Consider the following 21929-nt stretch of genomic DNA (forward strand, 5'->3'; position numbering starts at 1 on the left):
AGTCACTCTTCAGCATCTGAACATGAATTGGGTATTACCTTAAACCTAGCTATGAACAGGTACATACTGACTTCACAAATGTCCCGATGAACATCACTTTTAGAAAGTGTATTTTCTCTTTCTGTTTTCTAACACTTACATAACAGAGCTCACATTTTTAGAGTAAATGTTCCAGAGCTAACAAAAGTTTAAGAACTTCCAATTTTAAGTTATCATTGGTAAACCCACTCTATTCCAAGCCAATAATAAAAGAAAACCAGAGGGAACACTGTTATAGCCATAATTAAATGGTTGCACATTTACTAAATAGGAAGAGAAATATTCCTAACTTTTACTCTGAACTTGAAGAATGTGGACAAATATTAGACATTTTAGAGAATGAGCTGTTCTCCAATTCAGTAATTCCTATTCTAAACCATAAAGATTTGCAGTAACAAGCAATGAGCTCAGACACAAAGGAGAAAAAACACAGGATTTAAATTAATGCAATTAGTCTGAAAGTACGGTATTTCTGCAAAACTAATAAGCTTCAGATGACAATACCACTTTTGGAAGATCAACGCTAAGTTGCAAAAAGTAGCATAATTCATGAAATGGTTAAAAACATCTTGAAAACTACCAGTTTTCTATATCCAGCTAAATCCACCTCAGTTTTACAAATCAGCTTGCATAAAACGCATATGGATAACATTTATCTAGATGCAAACAATAGCCTGAAAAAGAGTTTGTTTTGATTTTTAAAAATGCTTTTACATCCCAGAGATAAAAGAACCATTCATTTTCATTTTGCTGACGTATATAATCAGAATCTAGGAGACATATACAAGGGTGTAGTTTCTCTTTCCCTCTCAACAGCTCCCCAATTAATTTCTGCCTTTCACTGCCACTCACCACACCTTCAATTTTACCAGTTTGGCATGTCGTGGATCATGCTGTAAGTTGGATCATAGAAGTTATACAGATTAAAACTCCCCATCTCTTTTTTAGAGAGTTTTAAGTCAAACTCTTCAGGGATCATTAAAGTCAAATAAGAGCTAAAGATATTTCAAACAGAAAGAGTAAAAAAGTTACCTCTAATCTCAATTGCTTCTCTTTCGCTCTTATTACACCATTTCATTAAGGGACCTACTAGGAAAACACTGACTGGAACACGTAGTTCTCAAGACTGGGCCAGCACCATCGGGGAGGCAAGCAGGTTGCATAGTTGACCCACAGCTTACCCAGGCATAGCAAACACATCCATGTGCGGGTTAATGACTGGAAAAAGTTTTTACAATGCAGGGAGCAACTTCACTTCATCCAAAGCAGCTGTACATTTGTTTTGCTCATGCTACCTTCTGCAGCACCTACAGTCAAGCCTATCAGCAACACCTCATCTTGAATACATGCTTGCTGGTTTTCCAGCTCTCCTCTTTCCATCTCTTCAAGTTGTTTGTTTCTGACTGTTTCTCTTTTCACTGATGGTATATTTTAAGGATCAATTCAGCAAGCAAACTTCCCAGAGTTAAACATAAGACTACAAACCTTCTGACAAAGAAAAATCTGTAGAACATATTTTAAGTATGCTTCCTGAATGATTAAACAAATCAAACAAGCATTTTGAACAAAAAGATATCTTGTCAAAATAGTCAAATGAAAAGACTTACAGAAATCCAGAGGTATTAAAAGTAAATAAATAATGGAAGCACCTTTTTCATCACTGATTAGAACAGCAGCATTGAGGCAAAATAGTCTCACCACCATCTGTATGTTCCAAAAGCACAAAATTCTAGTAAAAACAAACAACAAAAAAAACCACAGAAAAACCCACACCTTTCTGATTTATACTTTGTAAAGGTAGCATTTGCACGATATGCAGTAACCCGCTCAACTTTCAATGTTGCACTTAAACTCAGCAGGCAATTTCTTAACATGTACTGAAGAAATTTAAGTGCAAAGGTGGTATCAGTTTAAGAATCCAGCTGTTTGAAATGGGATTATTCTATCATCAATGCTTGATAAATATTATTGCACTTTTTACCCTATTTAATGAAATAGCCTTCAAAGTCCAATTTTACAAGCAGATGATGCAAATTTACCAATTACAGCTTCAGCAAGGCTAGTAATTAAGTCTTTGGGACACTTCTGAAAACATTTTTGCTCTGTGATGAGTAAGTAAATCTCAGGAAAAAAGAGAATAATTTTGATGAGAGTAATCATTGAAGAGTTTGCAGTATTTCCTAGAAGAATCTGCAGTTTTTCACTAGTGACTGGTACATGCTGTTAGGATGCTGGAAGCAGAAACCAGTTGCTTGACAATAGGGATTCTAGGTTGGGGAAGCACTTTTACCAGCACTCTGTAACCCAGTTCAGACATTAAGACTGTGATCCCATAGAATGAACTACCTTTTCTATGCTGAAGATGGCTGTTCTTAGAGTAGATTAGTGGCAACAAACTAGCTCCAAAGCCTTAGAAATACCATGTTTGAAAGAACAGACTACAGTTCTCGCATGAGAGAATTAGCACCAAGATTAAGTTTATCTGTATATCACTGGAAAGGGATGAGCTCTACTTGGAGCTTCTCTTTAGGGAGGAAAAGAACAAAACCAGTCCTTCCTAAATGGAAAAGCCACAAAGGTATAGCTAAAGAAAAAGAAAAACCCAAACCAAAAAACCCATGCTGCCAAAAGTGGTCCTAATGTTACTTTGGACACAGAGCAGTTACACTTTTGTTCAATCCAGTATTAAGGACAAAAAGATATGCCAGGAATATTACATGTCCTATAAACATAAGAAATCAGTAAGTCTTTGGGGAGAGGGAAGAACAAGATGAGATGTAACCACAGCACTGTCGAGGAAAAGAGCCTTATGTCAGCCACTGTCTTCACCTCCCGCTAGCCCAGGAACAGAGGTTTCTGCCAATCCCCAGGCAAGCACTCCTGAAGCTTTCTGGAGGGGAAAGCTTTCAGAGAGGATGAAGGACACAGTCTCCCCCCCACGCACACACTTCAGTATGTATGTTTTATCTAGCATATTTTTTCCCGCTTCATATGTGCATTTGAAAGAAATGATCGGGTTCTCTATTTAACTTCTCAGAGACATTTTAAAAATCAGAGTGCAATACTGACACAAGTAATTAATTAATTAGAGCCACAGACCTGGAAAATGTCGTCACTCTTTGCTTCTGTTTCTCTCTAATCCTTATCTGCTAGAAATCAGCTACAATGTTGTAACAAATGGTAGGAAATAGTAAGGTGATTTGGATCTGTGCTTAACGTAGCTTAAACAAAATAGCGTTCTATGTTTTAATATATGAATACAACCTGCTATTCTAAATACTTACATTGGCAGAGTACTGGTTCTTGCACATCTGCATTTCAGCAGATTGTTAAAGACAAGAATTTGAACAAGATAACGCTAATGTTTCAATAAGGATTATAATTTAAGACAATTTTCACACAAGACAAGAACAATCCTTATTCAGTTTATAATTTACTCTATTCAGCATTGATGCATTTTTATCAGCAACAACTTGAGTTCTCAAAAACTTTAAAATATTTACTTGGAAAAGTTAAGTTTTGCTGGTGTGTATAAAGATTCCCTCACCAGACTCATTGTAATATCCTTATACAAAATCTTTCATATTATGTTTTGCTCTCCTGAAAAGAAAGACCAGAGGCAACAAAGATTCAATGATCTTTCTGACTATATCAATTTAAATGCATCTGATGAGATTAGAACCACAATAAATAACAGGTAAAATTTATGCTCCATGATTAAAAGTTTTTTAAACTATTTTTTAGTAGCTCATGATTTCTTTTCCACATTGCCCTCTCTACAGAAGTCAACAAACTCATTATGAAATAATGCAGTGGGGGAAAAAAAGAAAATAAAATTTTTTTTCTAATATTTATCTTACAACCACTTTCAAATTCTCATGCAGGTGGTCTTTATCCATACTATTCCTAACAAATAAAGTAGTAACACACAGAACAAGACATTTCAAGTGTTCTTCATTAACAGACCCATGAAAAGAGGAGCAAATTAAACAAAAATATCATTCTACATAACATTTTACATTGAATATTTTAACTAGAGTCTGGCCCAGCAAATGATTACTACTCCGGGCAAAATACAGAAGCAACTTTAACCCCTTGAAAAGTGGAAAAATATCGATCAACATATATGCATCAAGTCACAAAGTACACTTCAGATACTTCTCTCACTCTTTACAAGATTTTCAATGATGAGAATGATTATTAGCAACCCAAATTGTTAAGGAATTTTACATGTCTTTCTCACAGGGACTGATACGCTTCATTGGATATTTATTACTAGTTTCTAGTATTAACCTTTTGAAAATAATATGCCTTTTTCAATGGACAGAGTTTTCAAGTGACTATAATGCTTGCAGATTAACAAGTAGAAACTTAAATCCCTTGCTAATCTGAAGAACAATTATAACTCAGGCAATTACAGTGCAAGTTTCTCCACTGGCATTCCCTAACCTTGGAGACATTCCTAAAGGTGAAAAGCGTGTACTTGCTCAAAATGCTGAGACTGCCGCTTATGACTGAAGTGTATTTGAATGCTTAAAAGAACATATTTTACTCAGTACTACAACATTATTTTTGCAACATTTGTATTTCCTTAATCAAACAAAATTAATATTTTTCATTACATAGAAGTACATTAAATATGACTACATACCGATCTACTGTCACTCCTATATATTATTAAACCTTAGATAGCAATAAAACAGATGTGGATTCCCCCCCACCATTTTCTTTTTTAAATAAGACTTGTTCATCTGACACCAATTCAGCTGTAAAACCAAAGTATATTTTCTTCAAGCAATTGCAGAGAAATAGCATGAAACATCATGAAAAATGTATGCTGGGAGCTGAAATGTAACTTAGAATGTTTTTGCTTAGGTAACTGCCTGTAACAAGCTCTGGATTTAATCAGCAGAGTCTCCAATATGAGCAGATATTAATGGAGAGCTGTGAAGCACATTATTTCAATTCTCTCTTCTACATAAAACTGAAAATTCATAAATAAAACTACTGTTGAACACACCAGAAAACCAGTATGATCATTTTGCAACCTTTGGCTTCATTTATCACACAAGAAGTTTGGATTTTTCTGCTATTAAGAATGTTATCTAAATTGTTTAATGATTGGGATTTTCAGCACTATTCTTCTTAGTATTCATCCAGATGGATCAGTAACTCTGATTTAATTCTGTCCCAGTTTGATAGATTTTCTTTTTTTCCCCTCCAGTGACTGAAAGGCATCTTATGAAAGAAGGAAAGTTTACCAACAGTAAAAATCAGATTAATACTCCATAAAGATGTTCAATTAAAAGCACAAACAAATAACTTTTCTCAGCAAGAAAAGCTAACTGATTTTTATTTAAAATTTTGGTGCTGAAGGAAGAATTAAAGAAGCTCATGTTCATATTCTGCCAAAATTCAGAGGGAAAGACAAACTAAGCAACTCAAAAGCTTTATGGCTGAAAAAAAATTAAGTGGCTTGGAGAAGAGGGGGAAACGAGAAAAGAGATACCACACATTCTGATACTCAAAAGGCTACCTGAGACACCTTCTTGGAAAGAAAGAAAAAAAAAAAAAAGCCTCTTAAAATCAATCAGATCGAACCACTACCTATAAAAGTTACTACAGCATTCTCATACACCTCCCTCTTTCATCCAACAGGTATTATCCGTATGGTGGTTTACCTTTTTAAAAACAAGCAGGCTGCAATATACAGGAAGTTCAAAACAATTTATCTCAACGCACCGCTCCTCTGGAAAAAAACTATTTTAAATTCAAACCTGAAGGCAACGGTCACTAGATATTATGTAAGGACTGCAGATTTAATTTTACATAAAATGTGTCAGTGTCCCTTTTTGCATTACTTTTTACATTATTTTTAAGAGATTAACAGCTGGTAAACTACATTCCTTTCCTGGACTGTGGCTTGTCTTAGCAATACTTTTTCTCTAAGTCACCATTTATTGAGTCAGAGAAACGCTGATAGCAGAATTCTTCATTGCGTATCATACTATTCCAAAAACCAAACCATTTTAGGGAACCATCTATCTGAAAATGAAATTTCCAGGAGGGCAACAAATAAAATTCTTAGTGCCCCTTACCTCTTTGTTCTATAAATAAAAAAAGCCTCATGAATGTGGACTTCTGTAAGGTTATTTGAGTGTCATCCACTGATACTAAATGCCACATGCCAATTTAGGTGCAAAAAAACAGTTAGTTCTATATTCCATTATCCACCACACCCACCCAAAGACTGATATCAGCATATTACATGTGGACAGTGTCTATGCTTTTATATAACTTACAGTTTAAAATATTCTCTCTCCAAAACTTGAATTTATAAGCTATAGTTCTGTTCTTCAAGAAGACTTAGCAAGTGATTTTGTTGTTCCCCTATCTATTTTTATAAGAAACTTCTCAGCAGAGAAAAGCTGACTAAGTAGAAAGTAAAATAGAAAGATTTGTTGTTTTAGACACATCAAGCCTTATCAGTAAGCATGTAAATTCATGTTTCTGCTCAAAGGTGTTTTAAAAGCTGATGTGTCCCTGTCTGGAGGGCAAGGGAGTGAAGGGAGTAAGAGGAAAAGAGGCAGAGACTACATGCAGAATGGATCTGTGTGCAGGTATGAATCCACAGTTCCACAAACAGTAGCTCCCCATTCCTCCATCATATAATTGCAACCTAAAAGTATTTCTGTATGAGATACTGTACTTGTACCAAACTGAGTTCACCTGTACTTCTCCAGTAGAAGAGAAATGACTTCATGCATATTGCTTTCTGTTTATCCGCTTCTGAATACTTATGAGATAAAAACACAAAAAGCCTTGAAATAGTGGTAAAAAAAAGATAAAATGCAAAGACAGGGTCCAAATACACAGGTGACTATTTTCTGCCACACAAGGCAACAAATCCAACAGAAACGGAATCTTCTGAAATGAATAGGTAAGTTACTTGCTTCTTAAAACAAGCAGCATTAATGTAGGAGAAAAATGATTATACCTACTTCAATTTTACACAGGTCGTGTGATATTCATGTATACAGACACTCCTCCTTCCCCTCCCACCACCAGTGATTTTCCCCATGAAAAAAAATGGCAATATACCACTCTCCTCATCTTCATGAAAACCAGTGCAGACATCAGCCTTGTCTGGGAGGCTCTTCACAAACCAGCCTGCCCTCAGCAATACGGATGGCTAAAAAGCTTAAAAGATTTTTTTTTTTTTTTGGGGGGGGGGGGTGTTAACAGAAGATTGTTATGAACAATCCAACCCGTTCTTTCCCTTTTGCACCAGGAAAGGGGGATTTGCGCGTGTTTTGTTCTCCGGGTCGCACCACAGCGACTTGGCGATGCCTGTGCGGGGGACTCGGTGCCTGCAGCTCCACAGGGTGGAGACTCACCCAAGCTGACATTGTCTGGATGCCACAGACCACATCCCTCGCGCATCCCCGGCTCACTTCCCAGCCTCTTCGGAGGCATGCCTCACCACGGGGAAAAGCCGGAGGGGAAGAAGAGGAAAAAAAAGAAAAGAAAAAAGAAAACCCACCCCCCAAACCTCCACCAGCCCCCAACATTTAAACGCTTGTCTTGCAAAATGACCCCCGACGGCGGAGGAGGGGGTAGGGGGCACACACCGCGGCCGTTAAACCCTCGCCCCTCACACCCGCCTCCCCGGCCGGCGGCCTGAGGGGAAGCGGCGGGAAGCGCCACTCCCCACCCGGCTCCGCCGCCGCCGCCCCCTCCCGACAGCGAGGCGGCTCCCCACTCACCTCGCCCCGGCTCCGGGGCAGCCCCCGGCGGCCCCCGCAAAATGGAGGGGCGCGGCGGCGGCGGCGGGCTCGCTCCCGCTCGCTCGCTCCCTCGCCGCGGCGGCGGCGGCGGCGCCCGCGCTCCGCTCCCGCTGCTCCCGCTCCGCCTGCGGACCCCCGCGGCGGCGGCTCCTCCTCCTCTCGCCGCCGCTAATGGTGGCCGCCGGCACCGGCTCCCACTGCCGCTCCCTTCCTTTCCCCCTTCTCGTTTCCGCCGAGCGCGGAGCCGCCTCCGCCCGGCAGCCGGGGCACGTCCCCGCCCGGCAGCAGAGCCGCCGCCGCCGCTCCCTCCACGCCGCTCCCGCCTCAGCCCCCGCCGCCGCTCCGGGCTCCCCCCGCCGCTCACTTCCGGCGCGCAGGCCGCACCTCGCCGCGCCCCGCCCCGCCGGGCCCACGGCCAGCGCCCGGGGGGCGGCAGGGCCCGCCGAGCCCAGCCGCGCCGCGCCGCCCCGGGGCTGCCGCCGGCCCTCGGGCCGTTGGCGGCGGGCGCGCGCCGGCGGCGGGCGCGCGGCCGCCTCACGGCCCCCGCCGCCCCGCCGAACTTCGGCGCGGCGCCCTGCCCTGCCTCGCGGCAGGGGCTGCCTCGCGCCGGCCGTTAACGGCCGCCGCCAGCCGTTAACGGCCGGCGCGCTCGCGCCCCGCGCGCCTCGCGCCCCAAGGAGCTGCGGTTCCTGCGGGACCGGGGGCAACCTCCGCCCTCGCGGGAGCTCGCCCCGGCGCGGGGGCTTCTCCCGTCCCTCCCCCTCCTGCAGCCTCGGGGGCACAGCAGCGCCTTCGAAATCACCGAGAAAACGGCCCGAATCACTGAAAACAGCGATATGCCAGCGGGGGCTGCTACGTGGGCTGCGGAGCAAGGCGGCTGCGCGCCGGGCCGCCGAAGGTGCCGTGGGGCCGGCGCGTTCCGTGGGGCCGGCGCGCTCCGTGGGGCCGGCGCTTCCCCCTTGCTAGCAGGGCTGTCAGAAACCATGCCAGGGAACAGGCGTCTTTCCCGTCAGATGTTGTGTGCCAGTACGTGACAGGCAGGAAACTTCAGCCAGCCTGAGCACAGTGTTTTCTCTAAATGAAGACAATTATGCAAAATAAGGCCAGTTGTTTTACTTCTGTAAATACTAATTTACCCACAAGGTTATAAGCTAGGTCAAAAGCAACGTGAAGAGGCAGCTTTTAAAATACAAGCTAATACATGGAGGAAATATTTGTACATGTAAGTACAATTACGTCATTTGAAAGACAGTTTACACACAGAATAATAAATAATGAAAAAGAGACAGAAAAATGCCTTTGCTATATAAATTAGCCTCAGCACATAATTACTTACAAATATGAGACAATAAAATAAAGTATTAGCTGTTAAAAATATTCTGGACAAGCTGAGGTCAAAGTTATGGATGCAGAAATGTCAGACTGTTTCAGTTGCAACTCTGAATTTCTCTTACAAAATATGGGTCTGGAATAAAAATACTGAGTTCATCACCAAGAGACTACAGTAGCTTTTTAGAGTTGCAAATAATAATAAAAAAATCTCATCTAACCATTCCAAGTAATACACTGCTACACTGTTTCATAGTCTGTGAAGTGTTCCACCATTAATAAATGTCTGGGCTCATACTATTTAATAAAAGTGATAAGTACTTTAATTTTCCCTGCCATTCTGTACTTGCTGAATATCAGCAGTGAGAGTGCTAGCAGCGATGACGAAACTGATGTTATCAACAGGTTTATCCTGAGCCTCCAGGTTGTATTAATCTCACCTCTCCTAATGATCTACAGTGACCCCAAACGGATTAGAATAACACGACCTCCCCCCAGAAAGAGAAATCAGATTAATTGAGTAAGCACAGCATGTGCGTTGTCAATATGAACAGCAACTGGTGTGTGCCTTTGGGTTCATTCTGCAGCGCGGTTCCAGCTACATCTGCTTCTAACCCTGCGCTGGAGCAGCGCCTAGTCATGCTCCCAACCATAAAGGTCTGGTGACCACACAGCCAGAAAGGGTGTCAAACTTCATACACTCAAGTATGAAATTATAGTAAAAAAAGAGTCTGTGGCTAACTAATGCAAAGTCTGCTCTTGATGCGCAGAAATGTTATTCCTTTAAGTCAAACTTGTTAAGTTGCCTTGAGTCTAACCAGACAACACAGTTAATTTAATGCAATGTAGAAAGCAGAGCCAGATCATGTTAAGCTTGATGACTAGATTGGCTCTATGTGCATCCTACAGAACCACTATCCAATTACATACATCAGCTACTAATATAAAAACATCCGCCAGGCCAGGGAAATAGTACATACCTGCAGCAGACTTCAGATAAGGTTTTCGAAGTAGCGCAGGGGATTTAGTCACACATCTTCCAACAAAATTAACAGCTAATAAAATAATAAAAATAGTTAAACCCTTTGAACAGGTTAAAAGATCAGTTTAAATGTGCATCTGCTTCTAAATGGGAAAGGATAAAATAGATCATTGGTTTTAATCAGGGCAATAATTCCGTGGCTACTGACCCTTCCTTCTTCCTAAATGTTGTCTATCAATCTCAATTTTAAGTATTGCTAAACAGTGTTGGCAGCTGAGGTTAACTTTGAAACCTTCAAAAGGTTTTCTTTTATGTATTTGAATCATTCTGAGTAAGAAAATATAAACAAACAAAGGTTACTCAGGCTTTGGGATTATTAGACAGTTAAGGGAATTTCCACAAAGGATGCAACACTCATCTTGATTGCTTTGTTATATCTAAGAAAGCTCAAGAACTCACAGCAGAAATTCCACTATCCCATGACAGAAGCTCAAATGCCCATGACCCCTGCCAGCACTAACAGGGGAAAAAGCAGTCTGACTGTTTCCACCTGCTTCTTCATTAAATAAATTTTTGGCTAAAATATTCAAGGTACATAATCATCAAAAGTCTCTCCTGCTCATCACTAAGTTGCTCAGCCTAGATTGTATATATTTGCTGCTCAAGCCAGCTATAATAACATTTCCAAATGGGAGTTATGACAAAGTATTGCAGTCTGTCTTTAAAACAGGTATAGCACCATAGCCATTAATATAAATAATTCAGCTCTTACAGTCTATACTTTAAAAATGTCTTTTTCTCAACTTTTATCTACTGTTCTGAGTAAACAAGAGTATCTTGAAGAGAATCTGACCTTGAAGCAACAGGTGTAATGAAAAACAAGCATAGTCCTTAGTAGGAATACAGATTTGGATGGGAGCTTCAAGGCAGCCTTCCGCTAGTAGCACCAGCAAGTTACACCTCTTTCAGAAACTGGTCATGTTCAAGATTTACGTTGCTAAGCTTTCTCAGGGCCACTATTCTTAGAAATTATTCTTCTCAGCTGTGCTATTTGCCTGTGGGAACAAGTTCAAACAGAGGAGCACCACAAACACACTGGAATCAAAACACCATTTTCTGACGTCATTTCATCAGTGTAAATCAGGAACATCTTGACTAATTCCAGCTGAAATACTTCTGATTTTCAGTGGGATGACAACTCCGAATCCATGGCAGAGAATGTGCTGTTATTGAAAATATGACCACCCTCCTCTTTATGGATTTAAGATGATTTAAAGTACAGAATGATCAAGCTATACTCCTAAAGTCAGAGAGGAAGTTTCTTTCAGAGTTAAGGTCTGAATCCTGCTCTCATCAGTGCCAAACCAGTCTCTTGCTTGGGAGATCTTTCTTCATCACACACTCATTAATTGAGATTCTTTGTATGGAAGTACCAGGGTTGCCATAATGCAGGGTAGCAAATAATCTATCTGCATCATTCATTATCATACTGTAGGCCACTCCTTTTAGAGAAAAGTTAAACCATCCATCATACATCTCAACAAATCAGCAGGGCTAACACAAGGCAAGAAAACATTTCTTCTTAACCCTCACAGCAATCAGTTTATACTGCTGAAGCAGGAAGCTTGTTTGTCCCTTGCATTGTTTTAATCTAGCACATGCAGCTGCAAATGTTGCCTTTACTCACAAAGCTCCCTAAATCCTTTTTTTAAATTCTAGTAAACTCTTTGTCTTGATGACTGCTTATGGCAATTGGATTCCATAAACAGCAAATATACTGCATGAAATGATATTGCAAATGCATTCTGGAAGGTTTTGCTCTATGAGTATAGCAGCTACAATTCACTGACTTTCACTAGCCAGCTGAGTATTTACCCTACCCTCAACAAATTCTCCGTAACATCAGCAAGCCCATCATTTACTTATAATGTCAGTTAGATCTTTCTGTGGGAGATGAAGGTACTCAGTGCTTCAAAGAGTTAGGTACACCATAGTTTAATCTTCCTTCATTCCCCTTAAAGTTCCCTTTCCACCATGAGGTATATTACCCTCCCCATTAATCTTTTCCCATTCTCTTTATTCTGCACAGCTGAGTGTCTGGCTCCTTTTTAAGTCGTCTGAGGAAGATCCTCGTTCTCATGAACGTATCTGAGCACCTGTGCAGAATGCACATAAATGCAGGCAAGCCACAGCAAACACAAAGGTTAGGATCTTCCACCATGTCAGGCACAACACTGACTCTCCTTCCATGTTGAAGTCAGTGACTGATTTTAACAGGAGCAGGGCTGAGCTAATGCTGGCACTTTGGAAAATCCCACCCAAGGGATTCAGTGATATCAAAAGTGCTTGAGGCAGGTTAACTGCAGGGCATTTCCACTAATGGGGAACAGTGCAATTGTCATTATTAATTTTCCTTCTCCAAAGTGTAATTAAAATGTACATATTTTATATCTTCAGGAAAAATTTAGTGTAAAAGTATCTTTATTTTTTAGAGTTTCTCACTGAGAGATAGATAAATGAGTGGCTTTCTGCAGCTCAGTTACAGGCTTTAAGATCTATCATGCCCCCAAGATCTATTAATATTCTCTAGCTCCCTTTCTTTTTCCTCCATCCAACTTAATATGATTACAAGGGAAAATAATGTGGCTGTCAGTCCCATCCACAGTAGTTCCACTGGTCACTCATAAAATAAGGATTTTTCTAATCTCCTTGGAGATGGGAGGTGGAACTTTTCTGTCTTACAGTGTCTATAAAACCAGGAGAAAAAAAATCACAGTGGAGAAGATGAATGGGAAAAGGCCCATTAGCACAGGAAAAAAAAGGTGACATCAACTGGAATGAGGTGCCAACAACAGCAAGGAGGATGATGTAAACAAATGCTAATACAAGGGACATTGACTCTGGCATGGTCATTTTTTGGAAAAGTCACTACAGGATAAGGTGGGCATTCTATAAAGAAGGCCAAAGCTATGGCAGTGGCTTTGGAAACAAATCTGCAAGCAAATATGCCCTGGAGTACCTTTGGGTTTCTTTTGAGGGATGCCACTGAAAATGATGAGGTTACACATGCCCAAGAATTATCAGAGTCTGGCCCATATTCCACTTAAGACACAAGGCACAAAATCCTAGATAGTGGCTCTTTTCCACACAGCAGTTCAAACAACACTAGAACTTTCAGTATAGGGGCTAGCATTATCGCACATACCTTCAAAAGCATTAAATCATCCCATCTCTTGTTGCATTATGGTAGAGGTTTGTTCCACAGCATCACAGTGAAAAGACATAAATATACCAAAAGTTTTGCAGAAAATCATTGCTCTATATAAGCAAAGCTAATCCACAATGTGTTTAAAGTACTAAGTGAGGTGAACGGCAGAGTGGCGTATGAAAAAAAACTGGTTTTGTTTCTGTTCCCTGCTTCTTCTTCTACTTTGCAGCTCAGAGTTAGTCTTGAAGTTCTGATGAAAAATTGTTCTCTTCTTGCAATGACCTTTTTGCTATGGCCTTACTCATTCTTAAGACACCATGGCTCTGGCTGATATTAAACTGGAGGACCCAGGATAATCCAGGGTCTGTCTGGATTAGGCTTTTCTCTGTGTCAGGTCGGAATGCATGTCTGAGAAGGGCTTGGCAGATCAGGCTGTCAGTGTTACCATTTCAGGGTAAGGCATAAAAGAAGCAACAAGTGCTCATTTGCCTTTCAGATCAGTTTTAACCTTCAGTTTTTACCTCCTCTATGCTGGCATTTTTTCATTTTTGGCTGAAATGGTTCTATTAATCTATTAATCTCACTTCAAAAGGGAAGTCTATTGGTCATTTTTGAGTTAGAAAAAGACCATCATTTTAATGTAAATGTTAAAAGTTCCTTTCCTCAAGACCAAATGCCTTATATGTAGTTAATCCTCATTAAGGAATAATTACTTGCTAAATCTGATTTAATAATAACTAAAGTATAAGTGATTTTGTGAATGTGCAATAAAATAAGACACTAGAGTTTTCAGTCAAGTTACTGTCTGAGATGGAACAGAATTTTGGAGCTTCTACTGATGCACTGTGAATATCCATTATGCTACAGCTAGCTTTCCCCTGTCTTTGCAGAATGATATATTTTAAAACCAGTCAAACTCATTTATGTACTGGCCATAACTGCAGGGAGAAGCTTTGTGTGTATGTGGTGCAGCAATGTAGAACAGTTTCTGGAGCTGTGGGGACAGAGAAAACACATCTCTGGTACAGTGCTGGCACTACTATTTGTTTTTCTAGTTGCAAGTAACTGTTCTTTCCCAGCTATCTTCAGCCATGTCTTGTCCCTGGATCTTGTTCTGGACTGCGATTTACTCAAGTGGACCTTTTTTCTTTCAGGAGCCAGCTGGCACCAATCGAGTTGCAAGACCGAGGAGAAAGTTCAGCTTTCTCCAAAAGTTCTGTGTTATTTAACTGTATCAAATGTTTACATAGCAAAACTATTTTTTCATGTCATTTTTGTGCATATGTGAATTATTTGACATATGCCTTGTAAATCATATATCAGGATTTACTGGAATTTCTGTCTTGACCACTTGAAGTGACATTGGCTGGACTTGTCACATTTTTTAGAGAAGTAGATTAAACTGGTGCAGTTGTTCTTTAACTAGAGAATGACTGAAAATAGTTGCAGGAAGTTTCAGATTCTCTTTCAAACAGCTGTATATGAACGGTCAGTAGATTTTTGGACAGTAAACTTCAGCTTTATTTGCATTGTATTTTGAAACTTTTACAGTTTATTTGAAAGGTGAAAAATAAACAAACATTTGAGCATATTTAACATGGTCTGTGTGATGTTTCTGGACGTACAAAAGAGGGCCTTCAAGATTTTTGGAATACTTTTAGTGATGAGGTGGGGAAGAATTAAATGGCACTTCAGAATATCTTCCAAGATTTTAATTCAAGATTTAATAGGCAGAAATCAAAGCAATCTTCATTAATAATTCTTTCAGGGAAAATTTCCTTCTTGAATCTTAATGTGTACTTTTGAGGTAGACTATTTGGGAGCATTTGTTTCAAGAAAATTCAACTGTCTTAAATATCAGTGTGATTCTCTATTAGTCTAACACCACACGTGTAATGTTGTATACAGGTAGACACATACACAGATGTATATATGCATGTAATATGTACTGAAGGACTAAGGGATTACCTCTGACTAAATGAAGAGTGGGATTAAGTGAACATATGGTGTTAAGAAAACTGGAAATAAAATCCCCCTCAGTCCTAACTCTGTCACACTTGCATTCCTTATTAGAGGATTACTTCTGAGTCAGTGTGGACAAGCTTTCTGAGAAAGGAGTCGATGGGCAGGAAGCTTCACATATTGGTACTGGTGTTGAGGGAAATCCTGCAAAGTGAGACTGTCTAGGTGAAGGGTACTTTGGCTTCTGTTAGAACCTTAAAGCTAATTTTTCCTTTGTACTGTATCAATATGTACATGTAGTCAAACAGAGGTGTAAGAGAGGACCTAGTGGTTCCTTTTGACTCATCATCATATTGTGTCAGGTAGCTTTTTGCTTTCCTGTAAGTCAGATTACAGTTATAACTGGACACTGTCTTATTATATGCCTTTTTATAAACACATATTAAATAATGACTGGGGAACTTGTAAGCCTACACTAAATTGACAATTTTTGATCCATAAAAATCTATAAATTTGTTTCAAAAAGTGATTTGTGATATTAGATTTAAAAGCAACTGTTTTCCTGATTATTTAACTGAAAACTATACTTAAAGCAGATAAAAAAATCACTGCAACATCCATTTTATAAACAGACCAGTAGCAAACTGGAGACCACAGAGTGAAAATATCTTTGCAGGAGAGACCCACTGTTCACCTTCACTGTAATCAACTGTATACCTTTGCATTTAGCTAGTGTAGTCAGTTCATGTTTAGCAACCTCAGTGAGTTCCTCCAGACTGTAATTTGGAAGTCACCTTAATGCTACTTCTTTTCTTAGAGCTTTATATTAGGTTATTCTGAAGTCTTGCTTCTTCCTCCAGATCCTCCCAAAGACCCATTCATGTTAACCAATTTGCCCTTAAAGCCTCTTCCCATAAGCTTTGAATGCTTGCTTGCAAAACTCATTAAAGTCTAACCATCTCTTCCTGTTCAACTGACCATTTGTCTTCTTCTCCCATAAGCACAATCTGTTTTATCCTCTGTGTCCTAAAATAAACTCCCTGAGCAAATATATGCAGCCACCGCAAAGTCCCTTAGAAACCTTTTGCATATGCACTCCATTTTGCCATCTGCAAAGTTGGTAACGGCCACCACAGCAACCAATAAGAATACTGGTGCCTCAAAATAGCAGTCTGGCAACGCTCACAGTGCGCAAAACCAGTGCGTGCAACTACCTGTTTTTATCTTTGCTATTCTTGTCCTTCCTTTCCCATTTCCTCCCCTGGATATTCTTCCACTTCTTGGACGTGGAAGAATTGACTGGCAGCTCTTTAGTAAGACATAGGTCCCCTGTTATGTATACGTGAATATCTGGCACAAAGGAGCACTGAAAGTTTGTGCCAGTAGCGGGCAGGATCGGGGTTACTACACCCATACTGGTGCCTGGGACAGCAATACTGACACGCAGCAGGCAGCAAATCCCACGTATCCCGGCTACATCAGCTGTACTGTGTATCTGCTGCCCCAATGGCCAGCCCACAAACCTGATGTGGTCAGACACTGGGGACAGTTGGTCTGGTTAGCGTGACCCTATACTGGAGACGTCCAGCTATTGGGCTGCCTGGCCAGAGCTACAGTTCCCGCAGGGCTGCTCCAGCAGCTCCCAACAAATAGTCCCGTTCATCTTCTTCCACTAGGACGAAATTTCTGCACAGGAGCCTGCCTTCTGTTACAATACAAACAAGAAATGATATAAAAAAAGACCGGTCTTTCCAGGGACTTACCCCTGCTGATTTGCAAAAGTGTTGGAGAACATTCAAACCAACTGGCGGTGCTCCAGTCTCACCAGGAAAGGGGGCTGGGCTGCAGCTGTGGGTCTCCCCCGGGCAGGTTGTGCTGTGGTGGTGGGGTGGGTCTTGGCCCTCCAGGCTGGGCTGCATGCTGTGCCGCAGGATGCAGGTGTCCGGCGCTGCCTGCTGCCCTGCCAGCACTGGGAGGCAGGGGCCTGGCCCGGAGCACCGGCCCCTTTCGGATGCAGGCGGAGGTGGTGGGCTCCTCCTGCAGCAGCTGCTTCCTGAGCAGCTCTCCCCTGTCTCCGCTGGAAAGAAGGTGGTGGGTAGAGTCTGTGCAGCTGGGCCATGATGGGGGAGTAGTGAAGATTACAGCTGTGCCCCCTTTAAAAACTTTATGAGTGGTGCTCACTTTGTTTTTTTGTTTCACAACCATCCAGAAATCAGTCCCAGCAGCACCCCACATGTTCTTAGCCTTTTGCTTGCTTGGCTATGTTTATTATATGCGTTTATTTAGGATCCAAGTATGACTACATCATGGCTTTATTGGGTACACAGTCAAAGACATGAGACAGAGCCTGACACCTGTGTTTAAAACATGATTGGGTCTAGAAAGTCAGCAAAATGGGAGTATGATTTGCTCTGAACTATTCTTACACCACTGTAAACAAATGCAACTAAGTAAATGGAAATCCTGCCACTAAATACAAGTGTCAAGTTGCAAGCAGATCACCAACATAGCGAGACCACATCGCTACAGGCCCAGCTTTCCCTGTCCCTGAGTAACCTGGCAGTGCCTAGTGTTAAGCGGATGATAGCCGGACTGTCGTTACCTGCTTTTTGCTCATCTGACTCCCCCTGTGCAGATCCAGCTTTAACCATGTCGCAGTAGACTCACATGAACTGGGGGGCAGGCAGAGGGAAGAAGCAAAAATCTTCTTCCAGAAGAAAACGCTACTCGAGCCGAAATTAGTGTTGGTCAGAACATCGTGTGCAGGATGTTCTAATTAAGATGTATTGAAGCTCAGACCCATCTCCTGGAAAAATGTCCTCCTTCTTTCAAAATCTTGCATATGTTTTCAAAGAGACGATTTCTCCCTGTGCTACATCCCAAAGTCTCCAATATCTTCCCTCACCCCTGCCTGTCCCCTCACCACACTACCCTTCTTCTCTGAAAGGTATTTCTAATTAATTTTCTGCTACTGTTGACCCTGTATTGAGACCCCTTAGTCTGCAATATGCACTCTAATGTGACGTTCCAGACTATCTGTAACCTTTCCACTTTAAGATGTCAAAATTGCTTTCTAAGTGTTGACATATGCATTGCCTCTTTTGAACCTGAAGACTCTGTGGATGGCAAGGAGATTTGTGCAAGCAACATATCCTGCTAACTCTTTCTGAAAGTCTAAGACTAAGGGTAGGCTCCTAAAAGCCTGTGCCAGTATATGAATATCAGTCACAGAAAAGGAATTTGGGCAGCCTTTATAACTGTAACATATATGAGAGTTTTCTAAGAGGAAAGTGTTTAGGACACTGTAACTAATGTTGAGTCAGTATAAGCTCTATGGATTAAAGCACATTTGTTTTCTTCTGTATTAGTTGCCCCACCATTAGGAGGAGGTGTTTAAACAGCAAGTTGGCAAATATACCTAGCATTGACCTGGTTGCAAGCACATTGTTTCGTGCTACATGCATTTCTATTCCTTTCTGATCAAGCATCACAGGGGATGAGCACAATAAATCTAGATTTGAGTAGAGGGGCAGTGCTCATTTTTAATTTTCTAGCATTAGTTTGTGATACAGTCCAAATATGGCTGGAACCCAGTCTGTGTACTTAACTTTGCTATGTATTTAACTTTGTCTTTCCCAGTGAAATGTGTCCTCTGTAATAAGGAGAACAGTTCTGCAGCACAAATTCCCTTCTGTCTAAGGGTAAGTAGTAATTGCTGTACAAAAATGAGGTTACTCTCTCTGTAAGGAACATTTTTATAAATGTTTATGAAATAGATTATTTTGCATGAAAAAATAGAGAGGGATAGTTTAAACCGATGTGGTTTAGTTGTTTGTTTCTGCAAAATCAGTCTTAAATGAATACTTACTGCAGCATATAAAATATAGGGCTGGAAGGGAGTAGGCCATGAGTGCTTCTTAATGGAAGTGACTTTTTGATAAAGCTGAAGCAGAACTGTGTGAAGCTAGGAAGGGTCTCAAACCAGGCTGTGTGAAGTTAGGTATCTACGTGTAAACGACTAAATAAAATGGCCTGGTTTTCCAAAATGGTTGGCAGGCACCCACATATCTGAAAATCAACAGGCACTACATATGCTTAGCACCCTGGAAAATCAGGCCACTTATATTTAGGAGTTTAAATATGACATTTGGAGTCTAAATTTCATCTCCTAGAGTTGAAATATTAAGCCCATTTTAAAGCCTGTTTTGAGGTAGGATGTCTCATCTAATGGTAGATATTACAGTTAACTCAGATAAATGATTCTCATGTTGAAAAAAGAATAGAAAATATTACCTATGCACTGCGATATCTTGTCTGTAGCCTGGTGTAGCTTCTAGCAGAAAAACTTGTTTTGAGAAATCTTGGAGACCTTCTGACAACGATGTTCTTCATGGATATGAGACCCAAGTAGCCAGCCTTTTGATATACAAAATCAGATTTAAAGGAAAATGTTATTAAAATAAGGATTTTGCTACCTGGTCCATTTGGTTTTAAACTGCAGCAGAAAAAGCAGCAGTGCAAGGCCAGCCTGGGCAGATGTACCATTGCCACCTGAGTAGAGCTGGGCACCTGGAGCCTCAGTGCTCTGGTGCCCTGTTGTCTGGACTTGCAAGCCAGGGAAGGTGAAGGTTTGGTGGAGAACACCTCTTACAGGCAGTGCTGAATTGGCATGGACATTCAATTTCACTGCCCAAGTCCTTTCCCAGTCAATGCCTAGTCAAAAGTAAACATGGGTAAAAAGAGTTTCCCTGCTTCTAATTCACAAAATAGAAACTTTATTTGCTTCTCACTGCTTGGCCTGGGACACCAAACAGATGAGCTGATCTGCTTTCCTGATTAACCATTACAGTATTGACTGGCTCCTGTTTAGGGGACAGAGGGAGAGGAACTGGGCCTGCGGTTCCCACTTCGTTCTGGAAAAGGGTCAAGGATCAATTCTTCCCAGGCCTTGAGATACTTGCGCCTGCAGCTGTACCAGGAAAAATCATTATGAGACAGAGTGGAATCTGTCCTCATCTTTCTGTTTATCACATGAGGCAGAATCCCAGTTTTTGCGTGGTACTTTGGCCTGTGTTAAAGTATTGTGAGTACCGGAAAAACCAAGGGCGCGTCTCTGCAGCACTGTGTAGCTAGCTTAGACCTAGCAGCAGCAGCAGCAGCAGCAGTGCAGCCATGTGGATGTGGAGGTTGTCCTTAGCAGCTAGTGTAAAGCTAGAGCTGTAGTCACAGTGTTTCTGGAGGCTCAGTGATGCTCCTGCATTTGCACAGCTATCTTTAGCATGAATTTCCAGCACATAGACTGTTTATTTTGCATGTTAGAAAAGTCCCTTAAACAAATTCAAGCCCTTCCTTTCAGAGAATTTCTCTCTCCACCATTCTCTATTTCTAAATGTCCTGGCAAGCATAAGACTCCTACAAGCAGCACTTTCTGCTTCCATTTATTTCTCCCCAGCCCCAAGACTTGGTGGTCACAGCACCCTCTCCCTAATTTGTCTGCTGGAAGGGAATCGAAGAAAATCAATACAATGCACGCTGTCTTTATTTCTGTGTGGCTTTAAACAGAATTTAAATGGCAAGTACTGCAGAGATTTGCAGGGGTCCGAATGTTATTTTTCACATACCACTTGGACAGTGCCCGTGGTGGAAAGTCCTTTATCTTCCAGAAGCCAAGACTTCCCCAGTTGTGTAAACACACTCTCAGAAGGCAGCTGTGTTTTAGATCACCACTGTGCTAGCCACAAGTGGGGAAGGCTGGGGAGCATGCATCCTGCAAAGCCCTGACTCCTGGCCTCTTAAATTAGGAAAGAGTCTGGCTTATTTTAATGGTCTTTGAACCAGATCTTACAAGTGAGCAGTAGTAAATGTGTGTGTGACCCAGATTCAAGAACAAAGTCTGCTGGGTACGTTTTCCAGATAAAGACTGAGTCCTGGTGGGAACCATGATGAGAATGAGGGCTCCTTAGAGCCAGGCTCTGGACACGCTGCATGACTATAATCTGCTTTGAGCCATGATCTGCATCTTCAGAAATCTTTCTGACTTTGAGTAGTTTATCCTTGCTTTCAATACATCTGCAGGGAAAATCCTATACCTAGCTTATAGCTAAAGAAGTGGTCAGAGAAGCAGAGTTGCATTTGCAGGTGCTGAGTGCCTGGAACTCCTGTGGATTGTGAAAAAGCTAAGGATGTATCTCTTCTGTGAAAAAATCAGGCTTCTACTTTTATCCACGCAGGGACTTTGTCTGAAAGCCAGAGTTAAAACTCAAAAGTTCCTGGCATAGACCAAAAATCCATTGTGGGATAGTGTTTCATTATAGAAGTTATTTATCTTCTGAAACTATTTAAAGACAGGAAGTTTTATCTGTGGCTAGGATTAATCATCTCTGTCACATAGCCTGTCTCTTAAAGGAGAGGCTACTGCAGAGTGCAGCTTCCTGACAGGCCATTTGCAATGGTATGGACTCTATTAATTTCTGTGGGAAGAACCAAGGCCAAGTAAATTGCACAACGCGTGGCACACTGGGACACTGTCCGCTGAAAACATCTCAGCTGGGACTGCTCAGTGTGCCAGATTTGATAGATGGAAAAGAGCAAAGAAACCTGTGTTACACTCCAACATCCAAGC

The 21929-nt window shown here is 41.4% G+C and overlaps 1 protein-coding gene across 1 annotated transcript in view; it reads right to left on the minus strand.

Annotated features, from left to right (window-relative positions):
- RAPH1 (Ras association (RalGDS/AF-6) and pleckstrin homology domains 1) overlaps positions 1 to 8153 on the minus strand; it is a 98885-nt gene extending 90732 nt beyond the window's left edge. Inside the window, exon 1 of the mRNA XM_067298766.1 lies at positions 7806 to 8153. The gene's annotated coding sequence lies outside the window, so the exon portion shown is untranslated. The remainder of the gene's footprint in view (positions 1 to 7805) is intronic.
- Between the last annotated feature and the right edge of the window lie 13776 nt (positions 8154 to 21929).

Source organism: Apteryx mantelli, chromosome 6 (genome assembly GCF_036417845.1).
Source record: "Apteryx mantelli isolate bAptMan1 chromosome 6, bAptMan1.hap1, whole genome shotgun sequence".
Taxonomy (NCBI): Eukaryota; Metazoa; Chordata; class Aves; order Apterygiformes; family Apterygidae; genus Apteryx; species Apteryx mantelli.